A 17,959-nucleotide genomic window follows, 5' to 3' on the forward strand; every position below is an offset into this window, starting at 1 on the left:
AATTATCCACTTGTGTCTATTTTCTCTTATTTGATTCCCATTAGTAGGAACTCTTGGCATTTTAAAGATGTTAACCTTTATCTGTCATCTGTGATGCAAATATATTTTTAACTCTGTAATTTCTCCTTGACCTAGTTTAATCTTTGGCAGTTTTTGGTGTCTTATTAAGAACTATCCCACAAACCTTGGACTATATGTAGAAACACCTGGATTTTTTCCTGTAATTTATTTATTCATTTACATATTCATTTATTTGGCTTTACACCAAAGATTTCAGCTATAGGGATTTATGTACATCTCTTCTGGAAAGAGGTACCTATTTCTATTTTCTCCTAGAGGAAGAGTCAGTTCACCAGCACCTTCCTCCTAACACAGAACTGAAATAGCAACTCCATAATGTATTAAAATAGCCTGTACTGGGGAATCTGCATCTAGATTTATCATTTAATTCCTTTATTTTTTTATTCACTTGCTTGTAATCACTATATATATGTTTTAATATTTGCACTCACCATTCCTCTTTTTATACATTTTATTCTTGGGCATTTTATTTTTTCATAGAAGCTTTGAGATCATTTTACCTTATTTTTAAATGTTGTAATTGCAATTGGAATTGTAATATATATTATAATCAATACATCGATAGTATATATTCAAATATATGTGTAGTGAATTTGGGGAAACAACATTTTAGTTACTTTCCGTATATACATCTAATATCCTAATATATCCCTAAAAACTGAATGTGTGCATGTTTTTTTAATGGTGTGAGACTTGTGTACAGGATTCAGTTTTCTCTGTCCGTATTCATTTCCATTTTAGTGAAACTATGAATTAATTTTTCCCATTTGAATGTTTCCTCCAAAACTCATGTTGAATTTTAACTTCCATTGTAACAGTACCGAGAGGGCGACCTTTAGGAGGTAATCAGGTGGGGAGGGCTCTAGTCTCATGAAGGATTAATTTCATTATTCAGGGAGTGGATAAAAGGTAGTGAGTCTCTGATAAAAGGATAAGTTCAGCCCCTCTCCTTTGTCTCCCTGATTTTCCTGATACCTATGCAAATTTGCCCTTCCTCCATATTGTGATGCAGCATGAAGACCCTCGCTGGATACAAACACCATGCTCCTGGGCCCTCCAGCTTGCAGAACTGAGTCAAATATTCTACTCTTTATAAACTGCCCATTCTGTGCTTTACAGCAGAAAATAGACTTAAGTCTATTGGGTGTTCCAGGAATATATTACTATTATCAACAAAAAGAGTTTTTTCTTCTCTTTTCCAATGTTGATACAAATTACTTCACTGCATTTTCTTATTGCATTTGCTAAAACTTCCAAGATTTTAATAATGGTAAGAGCAAGCAATTTTATCTAGTTCCTTATCATAATTGAAGTGATTTTACTGTTTTGCTGTGAAAATAATGTCTGCCTATTTTCATAGTCTTTATCAGATTTAAAAGGTTTCTCATGTATACATTTTCTTAGAGTTATTAAGAACACCTCCTGAATTTTTATCAAAGTGATTTTTCAGCATCTTTTGACATGTTCACTCATTTTTCTTCTACAATATGTAGATTTAATGAATTATTTTGCTAGCTTTCCTGGTTTTACCTATACGAACTTGCATTCTTATAATAAACTTTACTTGGCCATATTGTATTTGTTGTTAATACATTGTGGAATTATTCTAGCCAAAAATCACATTTAGAGACTTTTGCATCTGAAAAGTGATATTGATTTTTTTATGGTGTCTTTATAAGGTTTCAATAGTAAGACAAGATTCACATATCCAATGAGAAGTCGTCCATCTTCTTCTATACTATTGAGTCGTTTAAACCTAGATTTCATGGTGTTCCGTCTATTCAAGTTTTTTATTTCCTTTTCATTCAATTTTAACAATTTACATTTTCCTAGGAAATCATCCATGTTTTCTAGGCTTCCAAATTACTTTTTTGAGGTTCAAGTTTTCTGTGTGACCAACTAAATAATCAACTATTTTTGTAACTGTTACACAGACATTAAAACATGGTATGTTCTTTAGGAGTCTCTAAATAAATACATTGGTATTAAGTAAACAGAAATATATTGAATCTACCTTATACTAGACATTCATTCTAGGCCCAGGATAAATAGGCCAAATTCCTGCCTGTCTCCTTTTCCCATCCCCAAACTTTTCTATAATGATGTCCACTATGTCTGCTCCATTGACTAACTCTTGTTTTGCCTAGGTCTCAGTTTTATGTTGCTTTCCCCAAGAAGGCCTCCTTGGTACCCTAGGCCAGGTTGGAGGACAGTGTCACAATGCACGGAACTATTTCTTGTTGGTATTTGTCTCCTTTATAATGATGTAGTTATTTGTGTAAATAATAATGACGTTTTCTCCTACCAACTAGTGAGCTCTATGAGGCTGAGCAATGTCTGCTTCATTTTAACCTCCAATTTAGTTGAAGATGGTGAAGGATCTGGCACAACATAAGCATGCAGCAAATATCTTTTATGTAAATGGACGATTGAACACCTGATTAATTAATAGAGGACATATAAATGCAAGAACTGTCACTAGTGATTTTCTACCATGTGGTTGGAAAGCCAGACTACCACATCAAAGACTTGAAGCAGACAGGCAAGAGAAAAACAGAGTTAAGAGACAAAGAAAACAAGATTTCCTGACTCCCGAGAGCATATCTAACCCTGCTTAAAGTTCGAACCAAAGGCCCACTCCTTGGAGTTTTTGAGATCTGCTATAGCCTTATAATTCCACTTTTTGTTAAAGTTAAAAATAAGAAAGCAGATTTCTTTAGGTTTTTGTCTATTGTCCATTTTTTGTTTCAGAACCCTATGCAGGGTACCATATTACATTCCCTCAAGATTCTGCTGGCTTTGATAGTTTCTCAGACTTTCCTTGTTTTAGATGACCTCATTGTATTTTTTGTACTTTATTTTATTCCTTCTAATTTTATGTTTATTTGTGTTAGCTTCAGTTTACTTTGTTGTCTTCTCTTTCCTATTGCTAGTGTTTACTGGTTTTCATAAGTCTCTTTTCATTATCTTTATCCTTTTGTTAACATTGCTTCTCTACTGCAATTTTCTATTCTATAAACATTGCCTTCCCTCCTTAAGGGCTCAAAAGAAAGCACATATTTCTTTTTAATATTTTCTTTCCTAGTGCTAGGGATTGAACCTAGAGGTGCTTTACCACTGAGCTACTCCTCTAGCCCTTTTAATATTTTATTTTGAGACGAGGTCTTTCTAAGTTGATAAGACTGGCCTCAAACTTGGGATCATCCTGCCTCAGTCTCCCAAGTCACTGAGATTACAGGTGTTCACCACAATACCCAGCTAAATACACAAATATGTGTAATTACAAAAAAATTGACAACATGTAATTTATTTCTTTCACCAAGATAGTCTATCCCAAGAAGCTCAATCTCTTGTAATATTTATACTTCTCTATTCTTCTCAACCCTATTCTCATTCAGACCAAGATAAAATCATTGAAATACTTTGCCTCGTTTCACTTTTTCTTCTCCTTTACTCCCAAATTCTATTTTTTTCTGAGATACCTTAGTATTTTTAGTTTGAGGTTATCATTAGAATTTCCCCTATTGTCAGAGTTATCATTTAGAGTAACCACCATATGTTCTTGCTCTATTGTCTTTCATTAGTTTAAACTATGTATGCACTGCTGATTATTGTCTGTTATCCTCTTGATATACTCCTACCTCTGATGGTGGTGCTGTGTATTAATCCATTTCCCATTGCTGTAACAAGATACCTGAGGCTGAGTACTTTATAAATAAAATAGGATTATGTATCTCACAGTTCTGGAGGCTTGAAAAGTCTAAGCTTGGGCAGTCACATTAATTTGTCCTTTGATGAGGGCCTCTTGGAAGATGGCTTCACAATGGCAGAAACACCACTGCCAGAACAATCACATGCCAAAGCAGGAAACCAGAAAGCAGGAAGAGGCCAGTCTTCCTTATTTATAGCAGCCTTTTCTAAAGAGAAGTAAATCCCTCGGCAAAACCAGCACCTATCCCTTCCAAAGGAGATGCTCCCGTAAACCACTCCCCTCTTACGAGGTCCTGCCTCTGAAAGGTTCCACCACCTCAACACCACCACTCTGAGGACCAAGTCTCTCTGACACGTGAACATTTGGGAAGAAACGCATCCAAACTCTAATGTGCTGGCCCTGGGTGGTGTGTGGTTATGGCGCTGTGTGTGTAGACTTCCTCTGGTGGTTTGCTCCAGTACCCCAGGACCATGAGGGACACACTGTCTGAGCCACAGCACACCACTCTCCCCACCCTGAAAGGACAACGACACCATCAGTGTATACAGGGATCTCAGGGTGCAGTCCTCGTCGATGGACAGGTGTTCTCCACTGTCTTCTAAGGTGGCACACGAAGCATTATGTGACAGTCTGGTCCTTCAAGTAACTACTTCCATCCAGAAGTTTGTAATGTTTTGTTTTCATTCCTGAGATTCAAAAACTTCCCAAACCAGCTTCAGGGTCCGCTGCTGTTGTCGTGGTCATTGTTGTTGTTTTCCCTCATCCCCTCTGCTTGGAACTTGGTGGACCGTTGGAATTTGCCCATCCAGGTTGTTCTTCATCTTGGAGACACCTTCTTCTTTCACTCATTTAATGATTGCCTTCTCTCTATCTCTTCCCTTTTCCTCTCTGGATCTTCTCTTATTCACATTTGTTTCTTCAAGATACAGCCTTCAAAACCTATTGTTTTCCCTGGTGATGTTCTTCTTACATTTTTACTCTGTGTTTTGAGATACTACCTCCAGATGAACTTCTAGGCCATGATGCAAGTCTCAACAGTGACCACTTCTCTCCTTCAATTTGTTTACCAGAATCTTTAGTTCAAAGATGATGCAGAAATTCTTTTACTGCATCGTCCACTCTTACATGTGTCTCCATTTGTTTCAAGTTTTAATCAGTTCTTTTGAGAGCTAGCCAGAGTCCTGCATGCTTGTCCTCTCTGTCTTCTGGGCCTTCTCTGAACACGGGGCCCAGGTCCAACTGTTGGGAGTCCATCAAATGATGCCATGACACAGGGCTCTCAGATGTGGCCCTCAGAGCCCTGGAGTGCCCAAGACTCTCTCTGGGCTCTACAAGACCACCACTACTTTTATAATAATATTAGCATGTTGTCTGCTTTTTTCATCTTGCTGACAAGGCAAAACTCTTGGTTATTCAGCATGACTCCAAGCAATGTCACCAAAATTTTTCAATTGTCACCATACCCTTTACTGCCACATACAGAGAAAGTCAAGAATTAAAGACTTGAGAGATTTGTAAAGGTCACTGCCATATGCAAAGCTGGGCCCACTGCCAACATCACAGACACCAGGAGGCTCTGTCCTCTCCCTACCCCTAATAAGCCAGCTCTAATTTTGGAGAAAGAAAATAAAAACACACATAAAATGTTCCAGCATGTTTTACAAGAGTGGTGACTAAGTGAAAGAAAAAAGCTTTTTTCCCTTTTCTTCATCTTTAATGTCATCCAACACCTAATGTGCTGCTTTGGCAACTGGAGAAAAAGAACAGACCGATCTGAAACGCTGGCCTGGTCTGGCCAGAGGCCAGGAGGTAGCGCTTGACCCCCCAGAGCCGTGACGCACTCGACGCCCAGCCTCAAGCTGACAGTTTCCTTTGCTGCACGTCTGCAGCTTTCATCAGGATAAAAAGGAAGCTTGGACTCTTGGTTGAGAACTGTGTCCTCCTTTCTCTTCTAGAAATAAATGCTTCTTCTCCTGGAAGCAGGGCCAAGTCATAATTTGAATGGCCTGATGCAAAGTAAACCACAAAAACTTCTTTTTCAAAAAACAGGGGGAAAAAATGCCATGAAGGTACTAAATTGTGAAGATTTTGCCTAAAAATATTTTGCTACAAGACAAGTAACAGGGGTAATAGTGATACACTAATAACAACATAAATGCATGGCTATGCAAAATAATATTTTGATATCATGACTTTATATACAGTAATGCAATAAATATTTATATTTATTTACTTATAATTCATTTATAACTAATAAATATATATAAATTTTAAGATTTTTCTAGCTCACTTTTTTGTAAATTTATTAGATCATCAAAATCAGATATATTGAACTATTTTTGATAGATCTAATTGATGTAGTGTCAATCGCTCTTACAAATGAAAGATTACAATTTTTGATCATTTTTAATTTTGAAAAGGATCTTTCTGCATTTGCAACTGTTACTAGAGCTATTAACAGTATCTCATAGGCTGTGACAACATCCTTGTGATTATTTTCTGATATATGATTGGAATAAATTTCTGAGCATTTCTATCAAAACTTAAATTTTATTACATGTAAAACTGATCATTCTCACTGAGCAATTTTTCTAAAAGACTTAACTCCATTCAAATCATTGTCAGAAGTCTGGAGTTAACTTTAAATGCTTACAATGTTATTTTAATCGCCCCTCTGACATTTCCTATAATTTGTGGAGCTTTGTCACTTCTGTGGTTGTTGCGGATGTCCACCAATCTGGACCCAGGACCTAGCCTGGGCACTTCTCAGGAACCTTGGCCTGTCCCAAGCACATGAGACCTGGGCATGGCTGTGTGTGCACATACTGCCTGCCATGCCCACGGGCTGCTTCTGGATGGCAACCACACACACACACACACTGCTGTCTGGCACAAGAAACATGTACATTGGCTCATCAGACATCATCAGAAAATATAAGCTCAAGGAGAAAATTATATGAAGAATCCCCAAACAGTCACAGAGGAACATTAAGTCAAGCACAAGTTCCTGTGCAAGAAATCACACAGGTCACACTAGCAGGAAGCCACCCAGGCCTGGGAGTCCAGACACACATCAATAGTAATTTCTGGCTTCCTACCTACCAGTGATTTGGATTGGAGTGTTTAATGCACTTTTTATTGCCAATCTAGTAAGCAATTTGTCTTATAAATCTGCTGCTTACAATCTCCCCAAGAAGTGGTTGAGACTTTATGCAGCTTAGCCAGCCAGGAGCTTTCTCTCCTCTCTTGTAAGTCACTTGGTTATCTTCTCTACACAAGTCAACCTTCAATAATTACTATGACCTAAATTAGTTGCTGGGTCTTTCTGAGTCCCTAATCTTCCTCAGGAGTTATTAGCTCAGGCCTGGAGAAGCCCTGGACTCAGACGGCCATTGAGAACATGATGGCTGTAAAGCATCATTGGCAGAACTGGGAGGGCAAGTTCTGGAGCAATCCCACCTGCTCAAATCCCACTTTACCTCCACTTTCCAGCTGTGAGTTTGGGGAATGTTATTAACCTCTGAAAGCCTCAGTTTGCTTGTCTTTTAAATGGGGATAATGCTATATCTTTAAAAATAGGGCTTGATAAATATTTATTGCTATCCAGTTCTAAATAAAGGGGGTTTCATCTCTTAGCTTATAGCAGTGATGTTCCTAAGGAGACAGAAATAATAGCTCTGACTAACATAAATTTTTTGTGTGAAAAATGGAGAGGATGTTCACTAGGGCTTTCTGAAGTGGTCTATCGGGAACAGAAACAGGGGTTCATTCAGTAAGACCATTTGCAGAGTCAGGAGAAGCTGCTGCAGCATTGGTTGAGGGTGTAAGAGTGTGTGTGTGTGCACCTGTTGCACATCTGTGCACATGCATGTGTAGAAAGGGCTCTGGGTCTGTACACGATCTACCCTGCACTCACTTGAAGGAAGACCCTGAGTGTCCACAAGTACAACACACACACATACACACACACACACACACACACACACACACACACACACACACGGCCTTCATTCCATTGCTAGGGTTGCTTCCTCCTGGTTATACCCCAGACGTCAGCAGATCCTCAGTGAGACAACACGGGTGAGGAATGTAGAACAGAACTCCTCTTCTAAACCACACAAGACAAAGAGCAGGCAGTTTTTGAAGTGTCTTGTTTGTTTTGTTTTGTTTTGTTTTGTTTTGTTTTGTTTTGTTTTGTTGTGAAGTGGGATGAGGCTTCTCAAACCTACCTTATGCTGGTCATGAGTTTGAACCCTAAGCCAACACCAGCTTTCTGTAAAAAGGAATTCAGAATATAAAAAGGAATTCACATTTACGTTTCATCAGCGTTGCCAGTGGAGACTAAAAGGTTAAGTAGGGTTAATTAATCAACCCTATACACCAATAGATAAGCATGTTAAAAATTAATTTCTTCCTTGATGCATTTTATAAAATATAAGTGTGACCTATTGCAAGGAAATTAAATCATCAAAAATGATGAAGCCATCATGCTTCGTTAAATTCTGCCAGGAGATTTGTGTGGTAGAATACCTGAAGCTGTCTCTGCTGCTGAGTGACCTCTGGAAATGGTTACCAAACCCACGTCCTCCAGACCCTCCTTGGCCAGGACTAGCCGGGAATGGCTGTGCTCTGTTGCTCCAGGGTAGGTCAACTTCCGTTTTCAGTCTTCACTACTGGCCGTGTTAGGATCCAGTGAGTACCTGACGCGGAACCACTTTGAAGTCCATAGCAAAGGAAGTGTCACAGAGAGAAAGACTCAGTTACAAGATAATGAGAAGAGCTGAAAAGCCAACAGGGGGTGGTGGGGAGAATCAGAGAGCAGCAAGGCAGGAGGCAGCCGCCACCCAGTGCTATAGTGTGGATCTGGAATGTCCCCACGCAATGCTACTGAAACATGGAAGAGCCTTTGAGAGGAGGGGCTAGGTGGTTGCAGGCATGCTCTCAAGGGGCCTGTGAGATCTCAAGACTCACTGACTCTCTCTTTCACTTTCAAGCTATGAGGTCAATAGCACTGCTCCCCCACGCATTTCGGCCATGATGCGCTGCCTCACTCCAGGTCACAACCCAGCCGACCAATCTGAGACTGAAACCTCTAAAACTGTGAGTCAAAATAAACCTTTTCTCTTTATAAGTCGATTGTCTCATTTCTTTGTTGCAGTAATGGAAATCAGACCAGCATTCCCAGTTTACAGCATAGAGGAGGCATTCCTGAACCCCAAGGGGCAGGGTCACCTGGGATTGGCTGGCAGGCCCATCCAGAGACTGCAACCAAGAAGGAGATGCAGGGCAATGTCCCGGATCAATTAAGTTGGATTCCCTGCAAGTGGGACCAACTATCAATGATTTGTCAAACTCTCAGGTGATTCCAAAATGCAACCAGGATCGAGAACCACTGCTTAAATTATCTGGTCAGAGTCCTCCTTCCCAATATTGATTCCGTTCCAGACTGAACAGTGACATCAGATCACTCCAGGTCCAGAAGCATTCACCAAAGAGACCGGTAGACCAGGCAGCCAATCCACTCTAAATTACCTGTGAAGAAATAGCAAGGAACCATGTTTGATTTGTAGAACTTTTCTTCATAGGTCATTTTTTAGTAATCTAGAAAAGGTACTATTTTAAAGAACCATATTTTTCTTAATGTCTATCAAAAAAGTAATTAAATTTCACACTGTATGCTAATTACAGTAAACTATTATCTAGCATAATTTATTCCAAGACATTCTGAATATGCATAAATTGACTAGGGTAGGATATCCTGCTTAATAACTCCATTAACTTGCACATATTAAGTGTGTGCTAATTATTTGTTGAATGAACTAACCATCAAAGGAAGATTAATGTTCAGATTGATATTATTGTGATTTTTATTGTATTTTAATTCTTTGAAAATTGATAATCTACCATGATACATATAATGAACTGTTAATGAGAAACAAACATCTTAATATGATCTCCTTTAAATGACTGAGAAGGCATCTGAATATTCTGTATAGCCCTCGGGTAAATACCACAAACACAAATTATCATGTTAAAGAGAACTCTGATTGGCAAAATGCCAGATAAGAGAATTCAACCAAGCCTGGGGTAACTAGAAAAACAACTGATTGCTTTTAAAGACCCACCTGTAATAAGTGCCTATGTCCTTTTCATTAAGTGTTTAATCATACAATGCACTTTATGAAGAAATTAATAAGCATCCTAGGGAATAACAAGACAAACAAGATGAGGCCATTGCCTTAGAACACCTTATAATCTAATGGCAAAAATGAGGTCATCACACAAGTCCAGCCCCTATTGGAATAGCAGGTGTTAAATCTAGTGTTCAGTCAAATTCAAGGTTGACCAGAAGGGAAGTTTGAGAGCAAATGCCAGGAGGACCTGAAGATGGAGATGACCTCATCAAGATGGTGTTTGTTGTGTGGAAGGGACACAAACCAGAAAACCAGTTAGGGATTATTGAAAAAGTCTAAGCAAAAAGTCCAAAGAGGATAGTCACGGCAAGTATACAAATGCCTTCATGAGTGCTAGAAATATTAAAATGAAAACAATCCCTAGGATTTCATGCCTGCGTATCTCAAGGGTCACCTGGGAAAATTAGGAGAAAAGAAGTTCCTTAGAAGAAGATTGGCTATTCCCCTTCAGGCATACCTGGTTGAAGGCTGAATAAGATATCCCATAAGAGACACTCAACAAGAATGCACTCAACATCTTGACAGTATTTGCAAAGTAGTTTTATTATGATATTGTCATTGTGTTACCTGTATCCAGAAATAAAACATTCAATCACTCATATTCCAAACTATTTTAAATAACAATAAAAATTCCTTAGTTAACACATTCTTAAAGACTTTTAAAATAGCAGTGCAAGCCATTTTTAAATACATCGAACGTATGCTATTTCCACTTTAACAGAATCATGATGTGAAAGATGATATCATCCAGACTTTCATGTTTACACTGATGAAACGAGATCCAGCATCCATCCCAAGGGCTGTGCTGAAGAGTGATCATCCTGACGTGGCACACTGTGTAGATTTGTGCCTTCCTGCAAGAACTGGAGCCAACTGAGACAACAGAGACCATACTTTAAAACTGCATGGCCAGTTGCGTTGGTAAGAGCCCTACGCTTAGCTTTATAAGAACAGCATTTCATTGACTCCCTTATTTTTTTTAAATTTCTTTAGAGGTGACAGAAGCGAATTCAGCATGAGGGAGTCAGATAAGATCTTCCACCTGAACGATGCTTCGACATTTACAAACTACTTTCTCATATGACATTAACACACTCAGTTTCACAATAAGCCTGGGAAGTGGGTGTCATTAACCACTTGCAGATGGATGCACCCAGCACTGAACAGAAGTGACAATTAAACCCCAGTTTTCTGACTCCATCCCTCTCAGGAGGAAAGGACAGATCTATGGTAAGTACAGAAGCATTTGTTCCAGAATTGTGTTGTTTTTTGGACTTCGAGCTGCCCAACCCAGATTTATTTTTTATTGTCTTCATTCAATGTGTATGTTGTTTTATTTTTGTGTTTTGCTACCAGGGATTGAACCCAGGGGTGCTTAATCACTGAGTCCCATTGCCAGCCATTTTCATCTTTTATTTGGAGACAGGATCTCACTAAATTGCTTAGGGCCTACTCAGTTGCTGAGGCTGGCTTTGAATTTGCAATCCTCCTGCCTCAGCCTCCCCAGCTCCTGGGATTTCAGGCATGTCCCCCCACACTCGGTTCAATGTGTATTTTAAAAAAATATTCCCAATGGTGGAAAAAAGTTCCAGTGAATTTGAAGCTCTGATGTTTCATAATTCACACTTTATCCATTAGTAAATATATACAACATTTTATGTCATTATAAAATCTGTCATGTTTAATTCTGCTTTTAAATCTCATATTGAACATACATCACCAGATGTTAGATCTTAGAGAACATTTGTAACATAAGTCTACAAACACAAGCACAGGGATTTGGTTACTCTTCTAACATGATAAAAATAAGAAGAAAAAAATGCAGATAGTTTTGTCCTAAACTTTTTTTAAAGTTTTAAAATTAAAGTTAGTTTTAACTTTAAAACTATAGTCATTTAGACTTAAAAGGCTATTACTTAATTGTGTGTGTGTGTGTGTGTGTGTTTAAGTATAGTCACCCAGACCTAAAAGTTCTGTTTCAAAGATAACTATGCCTTTAAGATGAGAATTTGCTCTTAAAACACTATGCCTAGAGATTTGATGAGGACAGCCTGGAATCGACACCTGTTTGCCATTTGTGGCACTTGCTTCCATTTGGCCCTACCTGTAAGTCCACAGCTGCTGTGTCCCTCTGGACCCACGGGGTGTCACCTCCACAAGGCAGGCAGCAGGCAGGCAGCAGGCAGGCGCTTGGTTTGCTCTGTAGTCTGACCCTCGCCTCGGGCCTTGGGCTGTCTACCACCAGCGTGCCCTATGACCTCACGGGCTCCCTCCTGGGTGGTGGGTGCAGGACATGCCTCAGGAAGGCAAGGGAGCATGAGGCACCCCCAGCGTCAGTCTGCGACCCTAGCAGCCACTGGTCCACTAATCAGCCTGTGCTCGACAGCCATCCGCCTGATCCCTAGCGCTTGAATTTTAACTGCTCAGCAATTGGCCCATCCGATGTTAGCCCGGGAAATTCCACTATTTAAAGGAAGCTCCCCAGCCATGCTCCCTCTCCCCCCTCCCCCCTCCCCTTCCCTTCTCCCCCTCACCTTCTCTCCATACCTCTCTCTCTCTCTCTCTCTCTCCAGGACAGACACTGTTCATCTGCCTAATAAAATCTCTTGCATGAGTCCTGGATCCGGAGTGGTTTTTCTGGGCACTTTTCACTTTTCAGGCCCTTTCTACCATTCTAATAAAAACATATTACATTCCAATAAAAACAAATTACAGTCGGGTGGGGAGGCACATTCCTATAATTCCAGCGGCTTGGGAGGCTGAGGCAGGAAGATCGCTAGTTCAAAGACAGCCTCAGGAAAGCAAAGCACTAAGTCACTCAGTGAGACCTTGTCTGTAAATAAAATACAAAATAGGGCTGGGGATGTAGCTCAGTGGTTGAGTGACCCTGAGTTCAATCCCTGGTACAACCCTCCCCCCCAAAATTACATCCCCTTCTCATCACAGAGGACCCTGAGCCCCTTCCTCCTCAAATTGTGGTCCACAGAACAACTGAATCATGGACACCCTCGGAACACTGTTAGAAATGCAAGACCTCAGTCCCACACCAGGCCCGAAGAAGCAGAACTGGCATTTTACCAAGATCACTGGGTGATTCATGTATACATTAAAGTTGGAGAAGGCTGATTGAGATTATAGGGTTCCCAGTTTTAGCTTCCCATTGTAATTGCCTGGGAGCCGAATCCCGCCCTAGAGAAACTGATTTAATTGGTCTGAGGATTTTTTTTATAACTCCCAGGTGATTCAAACATGTAACCAAGAGTAAACCCACTGGTCTTAACTCTCTATAGACAAGAACAATGCCCAGTGGTTTAGATGATTTGCTCCAGGTTACAAAGCAAATTTTCATGAATAAGAAATGAGAAGGTCTCTGTCTGATATGGGACTGGCCCTACTATACAGGAGCCCCTTCCTTTCAGACCCCCAGGCCTCTCTTCTCATGTTGGGGAACTGGCCTCATCATTGCTTCCCAGAGCCATTTCCATTCACCTGCTTAGCTTAGGTGTGTTCTGCCTTTCTGGACACACCACACGCCTCTTACGGTTTTCCATGATACTTTGCTTTCCTCTATGAGTCCCACCCTCATAAACCCTGGATCATCCTCAGCCTTTTCAGCCTCATGGACTAACTCATCACCTCCAGAGGTATCTCTTCTTCGACGCCATCTTCCTGGCCATTCTGCTCCTCCTCTTTCTGGTTCAATTCCCTGTGCTTGGATTCTCCTCTCCTTGCAGCCACAGAAACTGCTCTTGATAACCTTTCTATAGCCTGGTGGCTCTCCAAGGTAGGCTGTTAGATTCATAAGGGAGAGCCCTTTGCTTGCCCCCACACAATGCTGCCCTCTCCCCAAAAGCACTTAGACAAGGTCAGGACATTTTCCTTTTGACACAGGGCACCTAGATCCAGGGGAGCAGCTCCACTCGGAGTCTCTCTCCAGGCCTTTCATCCTCTCGACTTTTCCTCATCTCCCGTCCTTCTCTGAGTAAACCAGTGCAGCCTGGCCTGTCCCCAGCACTGCTGGACTCTTAGAGCTCACCTGATGACATGAGCAGATTGGTAGGTCCATTTCAGGCAGACAAAATAAGGACATTTTAGAATGCTACCAATTTGGATTAAAGGCTGGCTCATTATTCATCTTGTCATTTTTTGGTACTAGGAATTGAACCCTGGGGCACTTAACCACTGAGCCACATCCCCAAACCCCTTTAAAAAAATTTTTTTTTAGTCATAGGTGGACATACTATCTTTATTTAATTTATTTATTTATATGTAGTGCTGAGGATTGAATCCAGTGCCTCACACGTGCTAGGCAAGTGCTCTACCACTGAGTACAACCCCAGCCCATCCCCAGCCCTTTTAATTTTTTATTTTGAGACAGGGTCCTGCTAAGTTGCTTAGGGCCTTGCTAAATTGCTGAGGCTGGCCTTGAACTTGCTATCTTCCTGCCTTCGCCTCCCAAGCTGCTGGGATTACAGGTGTGTGCCACTGTGCCCAGCTCATCTGATCTTTTACTGGTAGAATATTTGTACCTGACCCATCAATCATTCTCTAATTCTCTCTCTCTTTTGCTTCTCTCCAGTTTACCACTACTGGCCCCTGGGAAAAAATCCCTTTAAATTTAAAGGGGAAAAAACGAGTTATAAAACTTCGTGTCTTAAATACAACATCATGACCTCGAAACACTACAGAATTGCCATCTTATAACTTGGATATAAATTGCCAAAGCTTTGATTCACATACAGTCAGAGAACAAAACAAATCAAATGCCTTAGGCAACATTTATGCTCAAGGCCATAATTAGACAACTGCTATAATATTGAAAGAAAATGGACTGTTTCAAACTAATCAATTGAGATTGTAAAAAAAGAGAGAGAGAGAGAGATCGATCAGCTTATTCTAACAATTAATTAAAGGGCAATGTTTCAGTTGAAAATAATTTAAGCAAAATAAAGAAAGCCATTTAACATTAGTTTTGCCATAAAATAAATATATTAAAAATCATACTAAAATCAGAAAGTCTACCAAAGGTTTTTGAATCACATAAAAATTAGTTAATGAGGGGCTGGGGATATAGCTCAGCTGGTAGAGTGCTTGCCTCACATGCACAAGGCCATGGGTTCAATCCCCAGCACCCAAAAAAAAAAAAAAAAAAAAAAAAAAAAAATTAATGAGATTTCAGTTATTTACCAGCTAAATAACAAATACAAAAATTTTAATGTTTTGTCTGTGTCATTAGATTGTATCAAAAGAGCAGATGCTACAACATACTGATATAGAAACATCTTCTGCCAAATTATCTTTAGGATCCTATCAATTCAACGTTTGTAATATTTGAATCAAAAATAATAATTTGGTCACATTAAGTAAATGTGAGGATTGATTTTTTTAATGCTGCCAAGGGATTATTTTATGCAAAGTCACAAATAAAGTAACGAAAGGGCTTCAGGATGAATCATTTTGACTGTGATAGTCCCTGGTTTTACAAAATTGATCTAGACTTATCCAAGTGCACAGAGCTGCAAGGTCATTTTGAACCTGGGTCTTGCCCACTCTTTTTCCTGTGCCTTTCCATCTCAATTGATATGTAGGTTGACTTTGTTTTCTCATCTCTTAACCTCTTGGTCAAAAAAAAGTTTGGGAGGTGCCTTAATATTATTAGTTGTCAAATCTTTCCTGGTATACAGAAATCACGTCCTGAAATGGAATTTCACCACATTTTAGGCATCTTACCCTAGTCCAATGGTATTTCCACCCTTCAGTCAAGGCTTCATGTAATTTTTCTGGACCTCTTTCTCCTTGTTTTCAAACAAATGCATCTGCCACAAATGTGTGAAAACAACATTCCAGGAAATACCTCGAACCCAACAACATATTCTAGGGAGTTATAAGTACTTGGATATGACGTGTAGTGTTCTCTATAAGACGCCCTCCCTAGTTGTATTCATAAATATTGAACTTAGTTGGAGAAAGAAAGCCTGCTACCTAGTTAAGAGTGTGAATTATGAAAGTTACAGTCCTTTCAGTGATAAGAAATGATAGCTTGGATAGCTGTGTTATTATCTAGAAAAGCAAGCTATCAAAGGTCATTGTGTGGAAGCTAATGGATACTTCTCAATACATTGGAGTGATCTGTGTGGAATCTAACACATGTCCATTTCCTGTTGACTGCTGGTCTCTATTAATTCAGTCTTTGGATAAAGATACTGGCAGTAAGCTAATTGTTTATTCATTTATTCTGTCATTCATTTCTGTTTCTAGTTAATCAACTTTATTTATTTATTTTTTTTTTTGGTACTGGGGATTGAACCAAGAGGTGCTTTACCAGTGAGCCATATCCTCAATCCTTTTTATTTTTTATTTTGAGAGTTTTGCTAAGTTACTGAGACTGGTCTCCAAATTTCAATCCTTCTGCCTTAGCCTCCCCAGACACTGAGATTACAGGCATGTGCCACAACATCCAGTCAATCAATGTTTTTCAGCAATATTATGTATATGACACTGCATTAAACATGGAAAAAAACCCAAAGATGACTTGACCTCTTGACCTCATTTCAAGGATGATCAAAGTCATCCAAATGAGCAATCTTCCAGCAGCATTGCTCAATATGAAACACTAAATGGATATACTATAGAACAATGTACTTACTCTATTATTCAGAAAAGGACAATTTGAAGAAAAGACTGATTTGTGCACATGTAAAACACAAAACAGTTTAACTCTACTTGAGAATTCTTCTAATTTGTTAAATATTTTGGAAATCTTAATTATATTTAACAGGTTTGTGCTCTTCAAAACCATAGCCATTAGCCTCATGTGGCAACTGAGTATGTAATATGTAGCTATTCCAAATTGAGCACACAGTGTGCTGCATGTATTTCCAAGACTCAGTGCAAAAAAAGTATATTGAGATATAAATATCTCAATAATTTTAAACTAATTATATGTTGAGAGTCTAATATTTTGGATATATTGGGGAAAACTGCATCTGTAAAATAAAATTGATTTTAATACCATTACAAGAAAATTTTAAATATGCAATTTGCATTATATCTCTGATGGACAGTAGTGCTATAAAAATATAAAGGAAAGGTTCTAAGGTTTTAAGTAGATTCTAATAATTATCCATAGAAGACGCAAATAAAGTGATGAATGCCTCTAATGAATCTGAAAACCCATCTCTCCAAAATGAAGTGAGGATAAGTGCAAAGGGTCCCCCTGGGACAAGCAGCAAATACAGTGTAGTTGTAAATAGCCACAGGGCCTCAGGGAACCACGAGTATTCTGCTCATCGCCCCTACAAAGTTGGCCCCACAACACTGAAGAGCGGTATGGAATCCAAGAAAATACATGTGGTATGTATATGGAAAACCTGGAACCCATGAGAACAGAGGATCAAAGAAGAGGTCAGGAGTGGAGGACGCAGGGCTCTGAGAATCCAGTAAGGATGTGAGTGAGGACTGGGGAAGCTTCGTGGAAGGGCGCTTGCCTAGCACGTGGGAGGCCCTGGATTCAATCCCCAGCACTGTATTCCAAAAAGAAAGACAAAGAAAGGAGTATGCATCACTTGCCATGATTTAGACATGTCCCCGGGAATTCCTGTGTTGAAAACTTAATCCTCAATGTCATCTATTAATAGTATCTGGGGGTAATTAGAGTTAGATGAGGTCAGGAGGGTAGGGCTTCCATGGTGGGGCCAGCAGCTTTGTAAGAGAGACCTATGCTAGCCTGCTTGCTCTGTCTCACCATGTGATGCCCTCTGCCATGTCAAGGTGCAAAAAGAGGGCTCTAGGCACAAGCAGGCACCTGGGTACTGGCCTCCCAGCTTCCCATGCCATTAGCTAAAGAAACTTCCATGCTTTATCCATGTTTTTTATTATCCAGTCTATGGGATTCAGTTACAGCAACAGAAGACAATTAAGACAATCCTACTGGACCAGAAAGACTCTCCTCCCAGTCCCTCCTGTGAGTTCC

Source organism: Sciurus vulgaris, assembly GCF_902686455.1.
Source record: "Sciurus vulgaris genome assembly, chromosome: 4".
NCBI classification, from domain to species: Eukaryota; Metazoa; Chordata; class Mammalia; order Rodentia; family Sciuridae; genus Sciurus; species Sciurus vulgaris.